Source organism: Chelonoidis abingdonii, chromosome 2 (genome assembly GCF_003597395.2).
Source record: "Chelonoidis abingdonii isolate Lonesome George chromosome 2, CheloAbing_2.0, whole genome shotgun sequence".
NCBI classification, from domain to species: Eukaryota; Metazoa; Chordata; order Testudines; family Testudinidae; genus Chelonoidis; species Chelonoidis abingdonii.
This window is the reverse complement of record NC_133770.1, coordinates 180,190,281-180,206,278: the sequence shown is the minus strand read 5'-3', so window position 1 is coordinate 180,206,278 and position 15,998 is coordinate 180,190,281.

The window sequence follows — 15,998 nt, the reverse complement described above, 5'->3', positions numbered from 1 at the left end:
GCCGGGGATGGTGCGGTTGACCGCGATCTCACCGAGGTGTGGGGCGATGGCCTTCGCTAGGCGGTCCTGGACAGCGTTGTGGCGCAGCTGCCAGGCTCTGGCGTGGGGCTTGCAGCTGCACAGGACGTGGGGCAGGGTCTCCAGGGTGTACCCGCACTTCTTGCTCCACAGAATTGTCACTGGTTTGAGCTAGCATGATCATCTCATGTCCACTCTCCATTCCTTATAAGGACTGATTGGAGCGATTGACTTAAAACTAGTAGTATTGGGTTTTAAAGACTTTTTTGGGGGTGGGTGGGTTACCTCACCCTACTTTTGAGACGTGCTCCACTTACACATTGCCTGCTGTTTAGAGTTTCCACTCAGATATCTAGTGTTAACAGGAAATCATGCTGTTGCCATGATGAGTCTTGCTGCATGGAATTTGCTCCCCATAAAATCAGTCTCATTTGTTGCCTCCAGCTTTCCCCACTGGTGTCTCCCCCTGAAATCCATCTCATTTGGTGCCTCCCCTCAAACCTTTTTATTGCCAAGGTGTTGGTACAATGACACTCAGTCCCATATTTATGACCATCTCTTTCAGTGCCTTTGCCTTTTTAAACTGGATTATTTGTTCCTTATTTTGTAAATCAGATCCTTAGCTGGTGACTTCAGTGGATCTATACTAATTACACCAGCTGAGGACCAGGCTAATAAGTGTTTATATTTTAAGTGGGTGGTATTTTATGGTGTTTTTAGTGTATTGCATTTGGTTAGTATTCTGCTGTGTAGCTATCTGTGGATTTTGGCTACAAAGGATATGCTATAAAAATAAAATTATTATTATTTATATTGCAAGAACACCCAAAATGTGCTAGGCATTATACAGACACAATTCCTGCCCTGAAGCCATCTAAGAAGACTAAAAATCTATAAACAGAAGAAAGAAGGGAAACAACATAAAAACAAAGGGGTCAATGTAATGACTAGGTGAGTTTTGTTTGGTCAATTGTCCTGGCTACACTTAAGCTGTAGTTCTGTACATTTAAATTCTTGAATGGATACATTATTTTTCACTTGTCCTAAACTATTTTGTGGCTGACTGTTTTGAGTAAAAATGTGCACCATGTTCCACCCCAGACACGGCTGCATTTAAATGGTTAATGAAAGGGTCTGCCTCTTGTGAGTTACAGTAGAAATTCTATTCCATTTTACTGAGTCCAGTGGTAGTATTGAAGAGCCCATTATTATTATTAAAATTCTATACAGTATGTAGGAGGGATGGGCAACTCCTGGGTGGTTTGGAATTTGATTTGGTCTCATCCACAAAACTCACAATATCAGATCAGCTTTGGGGGAAAAAATCTTCTATTTTAAAGCCTCTTCTTCTACAGCAGGATACAAGTAAATCCAACTGATCCCCTCTTTGCTGACTGCCTTTCCTGACCACAGATGATCAAGTGGTAATTCTAAAAACTGAAATTTGCGATAGAAATAGAAACTGACCATCAACTGCAGCAGTCTTAGTAGAGACTATTATAATACACCACTTTCTTTGGGCCCAATGCAGCAAAGAGCTGAGCACTGTCAATTCCAACTTTTCTTTGGGTGGATTTAAAAGCCAATCAGCACCTCACAACAGATGTTCAGCACCATGTAGGATTGGGCCCTATATAATTAATCCTAAATTCCTTCATACACCTTCTTGTCTAGAAACTTAATCCGGGAAGGTGCTAAGTGCCTCCTATGAGGTGTGTTGGCCCTTCAATGGCCCTTGGGCCCCACATGAATAGCTACATAATTAAACCCAGAATATGTGTGTATGATGGGGATAATAATTCTCTTCTCTTGTTATACCAATATAATAAAAAACCGCAGGATCTTATTAAGAGGGATAAGGCAAAGATGCCACATTTATTGTAAATATAATAATAAAGCAAAAGACAAAAGTAAACAACGTTGATTGACTAATTCCTATTACTACTTATTCCTTATACACACACACACACACACACATATATATTCATTCATTCACACAATCATTCATTCAGGTTCTGTATAGGTGTTATAGTTACCAGCCTAGAAGTTGCTCATGCCAAGTTACTGGCCAAGTATCTTGGTCATGAGGATGGGCCCGAGTCTGTCACACTGCAACCTGATGCGCTCCTGAGATTGACTGACAGAACCAGGAGACTCAAAGTCCTCAGTTTTGTAGAGTTCCCCATTTTTATAGCGATTAATTCCTATAGTTTATGCGGAACCGTTTCATCCTGCTGTTGTTGGCTTCAATTAGCAGATTGGCACATTCCCTGGGTGGCTCCCATACTGTTTCTAACTGTCTAAATGGCACATTCCTGCGTTAGTGTTTGGCGAATGGGTGGTCCCAGTTTACCTCTGGGGGTTGTCTGGTGATCCACTTGACACATTTCTGAGTCGGCCCGTATGATCCTTTTCCAGGTTGGCACCTCCTTAAAACCATTCAACGTACATAGACATTCATGCAACATACATTTCATATCTTAACCATATTTTAATTTACTGTCTCCACCATTCTTGGGGTGTGTGTTAATTCCTATGAGATTCCCGGCCCTGTAATCACAGAGGGTGGGAGTCTGTTTGTTTACATTGTATCAATTACAGCTTAAGGCTGGCATAGTGTTTACTTCAAGAAGAAAGTCAATTAACTTGTTTGTAAGTTTTACATAGTGTTAGAGTATCTTTCACAGGACAGATACAATCAGTGTTTTCTGCAGACAGGAGCTTACAAGTTTTAACATAAGAACTTAAAAGATTTTTGTACTTGGTGAACCTGGGGGGTCACTGTCACTTGGGGGAATCACTATTAGTACCTTCTTTAATATCCCTACACTCCTCTCTGTTTAGATTGCAAACTCTTCAACGCAGGGACTGTCTCTTGTATGTACAGTGCCCAGCTGTGACAGTCTTTACCCCTATGTTCACCTCTTTTACAAGACTATGATAAATTTTGTACAAAGTATGCCTTGTGAGGTATGGTTTGAAAACTCATAATTTGCTGACCATTATTGTCCTGGAAAATATGTGTGGCAACATTATATGTAAAAACATAAGATTCTACTCTATGAGAGTAGGGGATTACTGTATGCCAGGAAGGAGACTGTTCTAGGTTTGATTTTGACAAATAGGGAGAACTGGTTGAGAATTTTAAAGTGGAAGGCATCTTAGGTGAAAGTGATCATAAAATGATAGAGTTCATGATTCTAAGGAATAGTAGGAGGGAAAACAGCACAATAAAGATAATGGATTTCAAGAAGGCAGACTTTAGCAAATTCAGGGAGTTGGTAGGTAAGGTCCAATGGGAAGCAAGTCTAAGGAGAAAAACTGCTTAAGAGAGTTGGCAGTTTTTCAAAGAGACATTATCAAGGGCACAAGAGAAAACTATCCCACTGTGTAGGAAAGATAGGAGGCATGGCAAGAGACCACCCGAGCTTAACAATGATCTGAAACTCAAAAAAGAGTCCTACAAAAAGTGGAAAGTAAGTCAAATTACAAAGGATGAATATAAACAACACAAATATGTAGGGACAAAATTAGAAAGAAGGCCAAGGCACAAAACCTGATTAAACTAGCTAGAGATATAAAGGATAACAAGAAAACAGTCTACAAATACATTAGAAGCAAAAGGAAGACCAAGGACAAGGTAGACCAATTACTCAAACAATAACAGAAAATGTGGAAGTGGCAGATGTGCTAAATTACATTTTTGTTTCAGTTTTCATCAAAAAGGTTAGTAGTGATTGGATGTTTAACACAGTGAAAATGAGGTAGGGATCAGTCTCTAAAATAGGGAAAGAACAAGTTAAAAATTACTTAGACAAGTTAGATGTCTCCAAGTCACCAGAGCCTAATGAAATACATCTTAGAATACTCAAGGAGTTGACTGAGGAGATATCTGAGCCATTAATGATTATCTTTGAAAAGTCATGGAAGACAGGAGAGATTCAAGAGGACTGGGGAAAGGGCAAATATAGTGCCAATCTATTAAAAGGGAAATAAGGACAACCTGGGGAATTACAGACCAATCAGATTAACTTCTGTACTCAGAAAGATAATGGAGCAAATTATTAAGCAATCAATTTGCAAACACCTAGAAGATAACAAGATGCTATAACAGCCAGCATGGATTTGTCAAGAACAAATCAAGTCAAACCAACCTGATAGCTTTCTTTGACAGGGTAACAAGCCTTGTAGATGTGGAGAAGTGGTAGATGTGATATAGCTTGACTTTAGTCTTGCTCATACTGTCTTGCATGACCTTCTTATAAACAAACTAGGGAAATACAACCTAAATGGAGCTTTATAAGGGTGCATAACTGATTGGAAAACAGTTCCCAGAGAGTAGTTGTCAGCGGTTGACAGTCATGCTGGAAGGGCATAACAAGAGGGGTCCCACAGGGATCAGTTCTGGGTCCAGTTCTGCTCAATATCTTCATCAGTGATTTAGATAATGGCATAGACAGTACACTTCTAAAGTCTGTGGATGATACCAAGCTTGGAGGGATTGTAAGAGCTTTGGAGGATAGGATTAAAATTCAAAATGATCTGGACAAACTGGAGAAATGGTCTGAAGTAAATAGGATGAAAATCAATAAGGACAAATGCAAAGTACTCCACTTAAGAAGGAACAATCAGTGGCACACATACAAAATGGGAAATGACTGCCTAGGAAGGAGTACTGTGGAAAGGGATCTGGAGGTCATAGTGGACCACAAGCTACATGAGTCAACAGTGTAACACTGTTGCAAATAACCCAAACATCAGGAGTGTTGTAAGCAAGAAATTCTTCCACTCTACTCCATGCTGATTAGGTCTAACTGGCGTTCTGTGCCACACATTTCAGGAAAGATGTGGACAAATTAGAGAAAGTCCCGAGCAGAACAAGAAAAATGATTAAAGGTCTAGAAAACATGATCTATGAGGGAAGATTGAAAAAAATGGGTTTGTTTACTCTGGAGAAGAGAAGACTGAGAGGGGACAGGATAACTGTTTTCAAATACATAAAAGGTTGCTACAAGGAGGAGGTAGGTAAATTGTTCTGATTAACCTCTGAGGATAGGACAAGAAGCAATGGGCTTAAATTGCAGCAAGGGAGGTTTAGGTTGGATGTGAGGAAAGCTTCCTATCAGGGTAGTTAAGCACTGGAATAAATTGTCTAAGGAGGTTGTGGAATCTTCGTCATTGGAGATTTTTAAGAGCAGGTTAGACAAACACCTGTCAGGGATGGTCTCGATAGTACTTAGTCCTGCCATGAGTACAGGGGACTAGATTAGATGACCGCTCGAGGTCCCTTCCAGTCCTATTATTCTATTACATTACTGAGACATGTTCCAAGTTTAGAAAAGCAGCCATAAACCAGTTTCTCAGAGACAAAGGCAAACTGATGCCTCAGCCAAGTGTCAACAAAATCAAATGAGCTATCACCTGGTTAAGCGGCCATTCTTTGGCAGGAAAGAGAATGTGAGCAAGAAATCTACATTTTCACAAAGAACAGCTTGAGGTTCCCATCCACGTGGACTTTGTGTCTCCTGAACTCAGCTGGAAATGATTCTCAAAAGAGAACTATACAAAAGCAGAACAGACACCCCAAAACATCCCTCCCTTTCTCTCTATCTGCAGCACCCACAACACCTGAAGAAAAGAGACAGCTTTGAACTGAGGAGGGATCCTGTCTGAAAGAGATTCAGACAGTAAGATTGCTGAATCGTGGTGAGAAAGATTTTTTTTTAATTCACTTAGCTTGTTAAGTGAAGTATTAGTTGTCTTTTACTTTTATATTTCCTTGTAACCAATTCTGACTTTTATGCCTCATTACTTGTAATTGCTTAAAATCTATCTTTCTGAAATTAATAAATATTTGTTTTACCTAAACCAGTGTGTTTGGACTGAAATGTTTAGGAAACTTCATTTGAAATAATAGGATTTGTGAGTATCATTTTCTATTAATAAAATGACAGACTTTATATGAGCTTGTACTGTCCAGAAGGAGAGAGCTGGGCAGGACAAGACACATATTTTGGGGGGCAATTCCAGGAGTGGGAATTTGCTGGCAGTGTCCTGCAGTGTAATTCAGGAGTGGCTGGCCATAGCACTCATACAGTATAGCTGGGAGTGATTTACATGCTGGAGGCCATGTGTGAGCAGACAAGGAGTGGTTGCTGTCGCAGTGAAGCAGTGTAAAAGACATCCCATGTTGGAGAACTGGGGTGACACAGCTGTTCAATAGTCCAGATTCTACCCTGGTTAATGTCACACTAGCAACTGAGCTCCTGATCTTGGTTGGCACCTCAAGGTACTACCCTAATGCAAATAATACCAAACAGTATGGCATTTATGAAAGGAGGAGGAGGCCTGTTGTCTGTGTTTATTATGAACTCACACTTGAACCATGTGCAACAAAACTGGCAGCTGTGGTTTCACAGAGCCTTATGGAAAGAGCATGGCTAGGTGGTACTAGCAGTAAGTGCTTCCTGCTGGAATGCACTGGCTGCCTCCCAATCTTATTATTGTTAACAGTGGAATAGTCTCTTATCAGTCACCTCCAGGCCCTTTGGAGGGAGGGATTGTCAGAAATCTCTCTGTTTTTTTCCCCTCCCTCAGTGATATAATTCCTACTGAGAGAAGTATTTTAATGGTTGAAAAGTTAGGGATTGTCTTTCAAACTGGAAAAATATTTATTATTAGCCCCCATATTGTCCTCTGCTTCTGTAGAAACCCTAGATTGTCACTTTTAAACTACTGTATTAATGTGGTCAGCAGGATGCAACTTTGCTCCACTCTGCTGCAGAATAAAAAGACACAAGACCCAGTTCATCTCTGGTGCAAGCAAGTACAGCTCCACTGAAGTAATGGGCAACCTGCTCATTCACTCTGAAAGTAGTAGCCTGGGAAGAATGAAAGCAAGATAGAAGAGGTGTCAGAACCACAGCGGATAAGCCCACACTGAAAGGAGAATCCTGGATCCCCTTGACAGTTTCATTTTCCATAGAACTTAAGGAATTAATGCAAGGGAGGGTGTGACCAGGTCCTAGTGGAGATCCAGCTGTGGTTACTCAATTAGAGTGAACTGCAAAGAATGGGGCAGACAATCCCCATAAAGTTGGTGGATGTACCAATACTTAGATTTACTAAGCCAGCATAAAACAGCTTCTTTATTACCTTGCTGGTTACTCAGAAGTCCACACAACACAGTTCCCTTAAAGTGATCCAGCCTCAAGCCTCCATCCAGGTACCCACATTAAATATAATGAAAATTTCTGTAAATCTTATTTCATCATATAAAAGAAAAGCTTCTACCAATCCCAAAGGATCAGACACATTACTTCCCAGGTTAAGGAATATTCCAGATCTTACCCAAATACACACTAGAGCCAATTCTTATTAACTAAACTAAAATTTATTAAAAAACAACAGGAAGAGAGAGTGAGTATGGTTAAAAGATCACTATGACTACAGACGCGAGTTCAGTGAAGTTCAGATTCATAGCACAGATGGTGAGCTTTGTAGTTGCAAAGAGTTCTTTCAGAAATAGTTCATAGGTTATAGTCCAGTGGTTCTCAAACTTTTGTACTGGTGATCCCTTTCACATAGCAAGTCTCTGAGTGCGACCCCCCCCTTATAAACTAAAAACACTTTTTTATATATTTAACACTATTATAAATTCTGGAGGCAAAGCAGAGTTTAGGGTGGAGGCTGACAACTCGCGACCACCATTTAAATAAACCTCGCAACCCCTTTTAGAGGGGGGGGAGGGGGGTTTTTTCCTTTTGACAAAAACCCCTGAGGGTTACCCTCAGCGTTTTCGGAAAAAGAACCCTGTATTAGCCCAATGGGTCCAAATATCTCTATTCAGGGTCACTCCTGCATAACTGGACTCAGTCTTGTGACTCAAACTTCCCCTGATTGAAGCCTAGCAGATCTGAGATGACAGAATCAGGCACCCAAGGACCTTATTATACAATTTCATGTCTTTCACAAGTTGGAGTTCAAAAGGCTCATTATTCCATGACTTTGAAGCTGGGTCATCATCCATCCGGTACTCTAGTGTCGATAGACCCAGGCCAGTTAGGAACAGCAGAGTTTAGCTTTTTTTTTTTTTTTTTTTTTTTATTTCCATCATTGGGGGCGGGGGCAAAATCCAGCGGTAGGCTGGAACAAACAGAGTAGTTAGAAGGCATAATCAGCTCTTCTGCTTCCCCTTGATGACCAGAGCAGGGGCTGCTCCAGGCTAATGAGAACACCTGACTCCAATTAACCTGCTAAGAGTCAGGTGAGGCTGTTAAGCACCTGACTCTAATTAAGGCCCCACTGATGCTATAAAAGGGCTCACTCCAGTCAGGCCAGAGGGGAGGAAGTGTGTGTGAGAGGAACTGGGAGCAAGTGCCATGCAAGAAGCTGAGAGTGAGTAGGCTTACTGCTGGAGGACTGAGAAGTACAAGTGTTATCAGACATCAGGAGGAAGGTCTGGTGGTGAGGCTAAAGAAGGTGTTGGGAGGAGGCCATGTGGAAGTAGCCCAGGGAGTTGTAGCTGTTGCACAACTGTACCAGGAGGCGCTCTAGACAGCTGCAGTCCATAGGACCCTGATCTGGAACCTGGAGTAGAGGGTGGGCCTGGGTTCCCCCCAAACCTCCCAACTCCTGATCAAACACAAAAGGAATTGACCTGGACTGTGGCTTCTACCAGAGGGGAAGGTCTCTGGGCTGTTTCCCGACTCCCAGGGTGAATCTGTGAGGCAAGAAAATCCATCAATAAGGGCAGGACCTACCAAGGTAGAGGAGGAACTTTGTCACATTAGCTATAGAATTAACATAAGGAAATTTGCTTGTTTCTCCACCATTCACAATACATTTCAAAGAGAGATGAATACCAAGATATCCCCTGTTTACAATTCATTTAAATGCTAGGATTTTTTATCACCTCTGAATTATCAGAATACAGCATAGACAGGGACTATTAATTACATAGTCTACCCTACTCACACATGTTTAAATACACAAAAACACAAACATTATCTCCCCACATGTCTTTTGAGGGTTCTTTATTTTGCAGGATGTTTAACCCTTTCTGGCCATGCATCACAGAGGGCTTGCATAACATTACTTACCTCATTCAAGTGAGATGCATATGTAAGGACTAGCCAATGTCTTCCTCTCCTGGCACAGAATTATTGATACTTTTCACTGACACTGGGGATTAAGCTTCGATTTGGCACTGAAATCCGTAATACTGTAATCTCACGAGCTGGTCTCATAAAATTTCAACCCAAATGGCCTTAAGCTCATAAAATCCCCTGACCCCACAGGACTGCTGCCATTTTGAATGGGGTAAATCCCAGTTTATCTTGTGCCAAAATCTCATGAGAATTGCTTTTTTTGTGAGATTGCAGACACATCCAAACCATAATTGGAAAAGAGTCCTTTTCTACTTTTGGCACCGATTAGAATGTGTGTACAGCAAAGCAGGTGGGGGAGAAGCAAGGGGAAAGCTTCAGGAAAACTATTTTCTTATTCTAAAGCTCCTTGTTCAGTCTTAGAAGAAAGTGATCCTTTCTCTGATTCTCTGCCATTCTCACATGACAACAGTGGCACTAAAATAAAACCACTGGGCAGAATTTGGACTCAAATTGAGCTTCAAAGGTGTTTGAATTTGAGGGTCTGGTTTTTATCCATCTCTAATAAAAAAAGAATGTGAAAAACAACCACGTGTAGATTTATCAAGCTTTCCTCTTTCTCTCTCTGAATGGTACCTGCTGGGTGTAGTCTTCGTAAGTCAGATGCCATACATAAAACATATGCCGCTCAAGGCAGAGTACTTCATTTACTGCCATTCAAGTTAGCCAGGGCTGCAATGCCAACTCATCATACAAGGCACAGGACAATAACGCTCGGGAAGCAGCTTCAGTTTCAGCAATTAATGTAGCTTGGGAGACGCCTGTGCCTGAAGCACTTTTGTTACACTCCAAAAAGCTGCTGAGTGTGGCTGAATGGTGGATGACACACAACGCTGTATCTTATGTATTTTACACAGAAGGAGTTTGATCCAGGCCTCAGCGGTGAACATGGGGGTTTCCTTAAAAATGCAGTATGGATTTTGATGGGACCAGGTTAATTACAAAGTGGTTTGTTTGCAAGCAGAGAAATTAGGGGCCTGATCTTGCCTTCCTTGGAGACTCCAAACTTCCATTGACTTCATCAGTATCTAGGTATGATTCTGTGTTTTTAAGGGGAGAAATGGTTGGGTTTTTTTTTTCCATTTAAAAAAAACAGCACATATAGGCAAATGTAGGTCTTGGTTAGCTCACTGCAGCGATGCCCAGTGTCTGCAGCGCACTTGCACAGAACTGAATGGGTAGGGGACAACACCTCTGCAACACACAGGTAGTGTCCCAAGTTCTACTCTCTGTTTCTACAGGACAAATAAAATCATACACTTCAGAGACTGAAAGGTTTCTTTAAACATCAACCGCTTTGGAGAAGAGCGTTATCTCATCCTGCTCAACAGGGACTCCTCTGGCTGATGAAGGAAGTGCTACATAACCTCTTCAGCACCAAAGGCCCAGCTGCTTGTCAGGAGCCTGAAGTCTGCACCTAGTTTGTATACAAGCTTGCATAAATTTACAAAATATTTCAGTCAGTGAAAAATGCAGACCATTATTTATTTACCAAGTCTGGAACCATGCAGAGCATTTTACAAATCACAGAGGTGTGTAGGAGAAAGGGAATCACTGGAAAGGCTGGCACTGCTTCTTTGAAGCTATCAAAATCTGCAGTCAGTTCCATCAGAAGCGCGGAGGTTTCCATCAAAGGGAGCTTTGATTGTGCAAGGAATTCAAGATCAGCACCAACACCTAATACAGGGCCTGATCCAGTGTCCACTAGAGTCAATGGAAAGACTTCTCTCCACCACCTCATAGTGACTTCCAGGGGCTTTGGATGACAGAGGCATTAAATTGTTCCATGTCTTATGTGTTCAGCCACTGATGACACACAATGGCAAGAGCAAGAGGGAGAAGGTCATCTGCAATTCAAACAGATCACATATTTTGGGAGAAAAGGAAAAACCACCACCTTTAGTAAAGGAAAACAAGCCTCCATGGTGCAGGCCTATGTGTGCAAGCTGATACGAAGTAGGGTTCACTTTACTAAAATTATTTTTAACCAACTTGCCTGCACCTGTCAGGGAGAAACTAACAACTTGCTATAATCACAGGGTTCCAGAGGGCAGTTCCTCCAGGAGCATATCTCACACCCAGCTCTGGGGGAGTTAGAAAGTCTTAATAAATACTATGTAACCAAAGTAAGCCTAGAATGCAAGATCAAAGGCTTTACCCATCATTCCGACCCATGGGAATGTGGAGTGCAGCTATGCACATGAAAGGGTTACACCCAAACTGAAATACATATGCCAGCCAAGGTAGAAATTTTTGTTTCCAATCACAAAGATTTGTGCCTCCCATCATCCATATTAATATGTAGCAGTCTTTCCCTGATCACCTCCTATTTTCTTCCACTGTCTTGCAACTCATTTAATTTTATACTGTGTCCGGAAGGTTGTTTTCTGTAGGATTGGTCCCAGGCAAAGCAAAACTGAAAAATATAATCCTACTGTCTCTGGATGATAGGCCTGCCAGTCCAGACATGCTCATGAAAAGATCTAATTCCTCTGATTCAGGGCCAGCTTCCCTGCTCACCTCTCATGCAAAGAATGTGATGGCTTTCCAGTTTCTCACATACCAAGGACCCAATTCACAAAATCTCAAGAGGTTTTCCTCAGAGTTTTCTTCGCAAAGGAAATGTGTTTATAGGTAAAACAAGTTCACATTTCTCTCCTTTCCCAGCGACAATTAACTCTTCATTATGCTCTCCAAGAACTGATCAAGTACAAAGGGATGGGGACACAGTTAGACATATATAAAAAGGTATCTCTGACTTAGAAATGCAGGACCCGATCCTGTGAGGTGCTCAGCACCCTCCACTGCTATTGAGAGCATTCAGTTCCTCACAGAATTGGACCCACCAGAGGATAATGTTCATGAGATCTGAGGAGAAATGAAACAATAAACTGCCCTTTGAGGTTGCTAGTTAAATGCCAGAGGAAAGAGGCTTTGTTGATCACAGAAGCCATTTGCTAGTAGTAGACTCAAACACAACAATTCTTCCTAGTATATGATATTGAAAAATAAGAGAGAAGATATTGCACCACAGATTATTTTGCTGTCCTTGGCATGGTTTGGAAGTCTGCTGCTGTCTTATTAGACTTTCCAGTGATGTCAGTTTGGGGCATGGCTTTAGTGACTAATTGTTCAAGGGTGGGTTTAAAAGAGTATTTAATTGTTGCAGGGTGTGGCCAATATGGGAAAGTAGCATTATGACTGGATACACTCCAGAGCAGAGCCTGTTCTCAGTTACACCCTTGCACCTGATGAAGTCCCATATAATACTGGATAACTCTTACTAAAGCTACAGACCAAGCTCTACTCTTAGTTATACCCAGGCAACCTGATTACAGCTACACAGAGTTGCTTAGGTAGCCATGATTATATGTCAAACAATGTATGTTGTCACTGACAGCTGTGTAGTACATGTACATCTTAAATCTTAAAATGTGTGGCCACCAAGTTACTGCATCAGGCAGTGTTTGCAAAATAGGCAATTGCTGACTTCAGTGGGATTGCATGGGTGTAACTGTAATTTATGAGGAGATCATGAAAGAACCTTTGAACTGGAATATCAAGGGGAGTGCAGCCTTTACTGATGTTAATCTCCTTCTTCCTCCAACCACTTTTGCACTTTTCCTCTTGCTGTCCTTAATGCACTGATACAAAATCCCTGAATAGAGTCATAAAGTTGATCGCTACCTTCTCCTCCTCCAAACTCCTCCTCAAAGCTCACATCTGCCATCATCCCTACCAAATGCTGCCAATGGATAATAGCTAGAATTAAACTGGGCATAGAGCTAGTCTGTGCAAAAATATGCTAGTATGGCTGTCACCTTGTCTTCCCTCTTCCCCACTCCCATCCATTTGTTTGTTCCAGCCAGGAGTTGTCTCTTGTCCTGACCAAGATTGTAAGTTCTTTGGAGGAGGGACTGGCTTTTTAATACTGGTTAATACAGCACCAAAGGACAATGGTCCCTGATTGTGTCCTCCATCATATACAGGGTTTACAGTTTGGTTCAATGGTTCTCAGCACCCCCACTATACAAATTGTTCCAGCACCTCGTTTCAGCATTTATTTTATGATGCAATATGCTGCTTCTGACTGCAGCTTGGAAGCGCCTAAAGCACATGTGGTACAATCAGCATCTTTTATAGCAGTCATTGTTTTGCCAACGTTAACCTGATGCAATAACTTGAGGGCTACACAATTTAAGATTTAAGTCCAAAAGGCTGCTCTAACTTGCACCATCTACCTATGGTCCTAGATACACTTGAGCTAAGCGCCCACTGCTGACCAAAGCGAGGCACAAGAGTACAGGAACAACTACAGCTGCTCTGTGCCACTAATGGATCTCCCTATGTAGGGGGATCTTCCCATGAGGTGTCTCTCTTTTTCACACATACTCCCTCACCCGCAACCAAAGTACAGAACCTAAGGAAGTTCTCACCCCTGCACAGAACTTTCTCCTGTTTTCTTCAAGATTTGATTCAAATATGAAGCACTTTAAGTCACCCAGCAGCTGCATAGCCTGTTTCACTACCTTTCAGTCTCTGAATTTGGAATACCTCAGGTCACTCAGTCAGCCCAGAGCCCCATCCTTCATTCATTGTTCCACAGCGGTACTCTGTGCTCCCTAAGCTCTCCACAAAATGTACTCATTAATATTTTTCAAAACAAGTGAGGATCAGAGCAAAAAGCCCTTAGCTGTAGCTAATCTCTGCCAAGCACAATGTACTTTCAGTGGTAAACAGTGCAACATGGAGATGGCTGTAGGGTATTTAAGACAGCTGTGGTAAAAGTGTGGTCCCACACAAAGAACTGACTGGTCACATAGCACTGGTTTCTCCTCCTTTCTAGCTGCTAAATGGTACTGGAAATACTTTACTCTCATTATTATATCAGTACTATCTATTTTTCCTTGTGTGTAACTGCTGTCATTACCACAGGGTGTTCTTGGATCATCAGTGGGAGGGAAGATGGTCCAGGAGCCAATCAGTCCATTAAGATGTGGTCCACATTCTAAAAAAGTTTGAAAACCTCCATGTTAATATCTGTGAAGCCAGCCTGCTGAGTTCAACCCTCTTTGAATGATTTTTTAAGTATAAAATCAATTGGTTTTAAAATGTGTATATTGCAATTGCAGGGCTGCGTTTGTTTTACTTTTGGTTGAGATTATGGTTAAGTTCCCCCTTTACTTTACTATTTAGTGACTAAGCACTGAGATCACTATAGGGGGATAGCAATGACAATCACTGGGGCACATCATAACAGAAAAGACTGTTAAAGATATAATATTTTTCATCTTCTACAGACCTTTTTAATCTCATTGTCAGGCAATGGCCACTGAAGTCTGGAGTGAGAGAGAGAGAGCGAGAGCTCATTGTTACCTCTCCAGAACGGCCCCTTCTCCAGATCCAAGTAAAAATTGTTTTTAAAGGAGCCATGTAATTTTTTCTTCTGTTTACGTTAGTAACTGTGGCTGAGATTTTCATAGCTAACTAGGGATTTAGCCACACAACTCCCACTGAAATGGATTTCACTGAAAACTGTGCAATTACATCCCCTAATTGGCTTTGAAGAGCTCAACCAGTACCCATGCTTTGGGCCTCATCCTGCTCTCAACTCCCATTACCCACACTGGGTGTTGAGAGTGCTGAGCACCTCACAGGATCAAGTGTTTGTTTATACTGTACCCACACTGTGCCATGGTTTCACTCCACATTGTGGTGCTAGTGTTGCTGCACCAGAAGCAAGCCACTGCCCACACAAGGGGTGGCATCCCGAGCAAGCTGAAGCCATTCCGAAATTATTAAGTACACCTCCTCCCTCCCTACCCTGTACTTCACCTCCCACATAATTGGCGCTCAAGACACTCTGAAGGATGTGGTCATGAGAAGGAGACACAAGTAGGATGAACCAAAAAATGGAGGTGGAAGGCGAGCAAGCAGGTGCTCATTGCATAGGTATAGATTGATGGAAAAGTAACTGAAACAAACAAGTACCACACACAAGTTACTGTGGCTCTGGGGGAAATTATGGGAAACTAAGCCCACAAGTCATGCTTTTTTATGTAGAATCATAAAAGACACTTTACATTTGCAAAGCTTGTTGTATCCCCCCAGTTCCCAAAGTATGGACAATTTAATATAGGGAGGTATACTTATCTCAGAACTGGAAGGGACCCTGAAAGCTCACTGAGTCCAGCTCCCTACCTTCACTAGCAGGACCAACCACTGATTTTGCCCCAGATTCCTAAATGGCCCCCTCAAGGATTGAACTCAAAACCCTGGGTTTAGCAGGCCAATGCTCAAACCACTGAGCTATCCCTCCCCAAGACTACAGTCCTGAGCCTACTAACACATCTGCAAGGGAGTAACTTTATGCACAGGTGGTGTTAAACTCAAGGTTACTCACATGCATAAGTATTTGCAAGATGGGAACCCATACAGAGAACCACTAAGAATATTTCTACACTGCAGTTGGGAACGTGCTTCCCACCTCACACAGACATACACACTCTAGCTCTGCTCAAGATATCTTGCTAAAAATAGCAATGTAGCTGGGGGTAGCTCAGGCTAGCTGCCTGAGTGTGAACCCAATGGGTCTTGGCAGGTTTGTCCTCAGGTGGCTAACCTAAGCCACCACCAACAATGGGGGGCGGCGGGATCTTCCCATGAGGCGTCTCTTTTTCACACACACTCCCCCACCCGCACCCCAACAATACTGCTAGTTTTAGTGCGCTAGCTCAAGCAAAGTGAACATCTGTCTATCTACCGAGCTGGGAAGCATGATCCCAGCTGCAGTGTAGGCATACCCGAAAAGTG